Source organism: Echinops telfairi, unplaced genomic scaffold (assembly GCF_000313985.2).
Source record: "Echinops telfairi isolate 266 unplaced genomic scaffold, ASM31398v2 ScPeMD7_7410;HRSCAF=8448, whole genome shotgun sequence".
Taxonomy (NCBI): Eukaryota; Metazoa; Chordata; class Mammalia; order Afrosoricida; family Tenrecidae; genus Echinops; species Echinops telfairi.
The window spans coordinates 23,572,789-23,574,546 of record NW_022111310.1 but is presented as its reverse complement, the minus strand read 5'-3'; the positions used below and the strand labels follow the sequence as shown (position 1 = coordinate 23,574,546).

Genomic DNA, 1,758 nt, shown 5'->3' with positions numbered 1-1,758 from the left:
TCCCCACATTGGAATGCCTCCGTATAGTTCTAGATTTGCTTGAATTTCTACCCATTCTTTCTGAAAAGGTATGATATTTCTGTTCTAGCTCAAAATGTCAGGAATCCAATTTGGATCATTAGACATTCATTCCCTTAATCCTCACATGTATCCACTCAGTTGGGAACTGTTAAAAGGGTTTAGGATTTTCTCTGCTCTAATAAGCTAATCTCGTGGAATCAGTGATATATTTAATTCTGCCCCATCTCTCTCAACATTAAAAATGCAAAAATAACAAATATAAAAATTCAAAAAAATGTTAATAATGTTTGCAGACTTCCATGGTGTAAATACTCCCATGTGAAGCTATCGACTTGACGCCACTGCAGGTGGAGTTGGGAAGAGGTCGATCAGCTCTCATGAGCCATTGTGGAGCCTGGTGGTGTAGTGGTGAAGTGTTGGACTGAGAAGCAGAAGGGCTGAGGGAGAAAAGAGGCCAAAGGAGAAAGAGAGAGAATGCAAGTTTAGCCTCTGCTTGAGGATCCTTTTCTAGAGACACATGGCACCCTTTGCCAAATAATAGGCTTTCTTGTGAAACACGTTAGTGCCTGGACCTTGGGGGATGTGAGCCAATGATACTGTCTGTGTGTGCCATCAGTGCCAAAGAGTCGCAGCTCATGCCTTGGGGTGATGTCCCCAGAAAAAGGGAGTGGAGGCAGCAGTGACTGGAGACTATGAGATGGCAGGGGAGGAAATGTGGGCACAAGACGCTCAGAATGACATAGTGTGTGTGTCCAGCGGTGTACATAGTTTTAGTTTTCCAGAGTCCCTCATATTGAAGCCTGCGTGAAACCTCCATACTGCACTTCTTATTACCTCAGAATCACTTTCCTAATGCTCAATGAGCATGCAGTGCCGATGTAGGACCTATGAAATTCAACACACATTTCATGAGTGGCTACTGTGCTCAGCTGGGCGGAAGGCTCCGAGGGGAAAGAAAGAGGCAGAACGGAGCTCCTGCTCTGAAGTAACAGGCTCATGTTCTGGTGGGACCTGGAAGGAGACGCATAACTTCCAGAAAAGCAAAGTAATGAGGTCTAAGGAGAGTGCTAACAAAATATAGTTTTTTCCTCATTGATTAGAAGGGATTCTATTCACTTGAAATTGGACTTTTAGAAGCATATCATATTTACTAAAAGAAAAAAAATCGTGTTAAGTGTATGTTATGAGCTCCAGCTGTCGATGATCAGAGAAACAGTTATGCAGCAGTTTGATGGGTAAACAAGGATCTGAAGCAGGTAAACCTGGGTTTCAACCTTAGCTTTGCTTTTACTTATCAGTGACTTTGGCAAAACCATTTTTGTTTTAGAACCCCATTTTCCTAATCTATGAGTGAAGATAGAGTTTAACCCATAGGGTTATTTTGAAGATAAAATAATGTAAGTGCATAGCAGTGTGCATTACATGCATATTGCATGTATTGTGCTTGTATGTATAAACTGAACTTATAGTACATACATGTGTGCAAGGAACCTCCTTAATGTTCTTCCTAGCATCTTAGAATGTCTGTATATGTGTATACACACAGAGGCACACACACATGCACACACATACACACTTATTTTTTAAATCGGAAAACTCTGCACAGTAAGAGCTGAAATGGCTGGCTTGCAGCAACTCCTCAGCAAAATTTACGTTTTGACTCTGGGATCCTGATGAAATCCCTTGCTCCGTGAGCCTCGGTTCTTCTTTCGTCATAGATGGGTATGTAATTGACTC

General features: G+C 41.9%; 1 protein-coding gene across 2 annotated transcripts in view; it reads left to right on the top strand.

Annotated features, from left to right (window-relative positions):
• The window catches only part of BRINP1 (BMP/retinoic acid inducible neural specific 1), a 223,638-nt gene that overhangs the window by 108,956 nt on the left and 112,924 nt on the right, over positions 1-1,758 (top strand). The gene's annotated exons all lie outside the window — the stretch shown is intronic.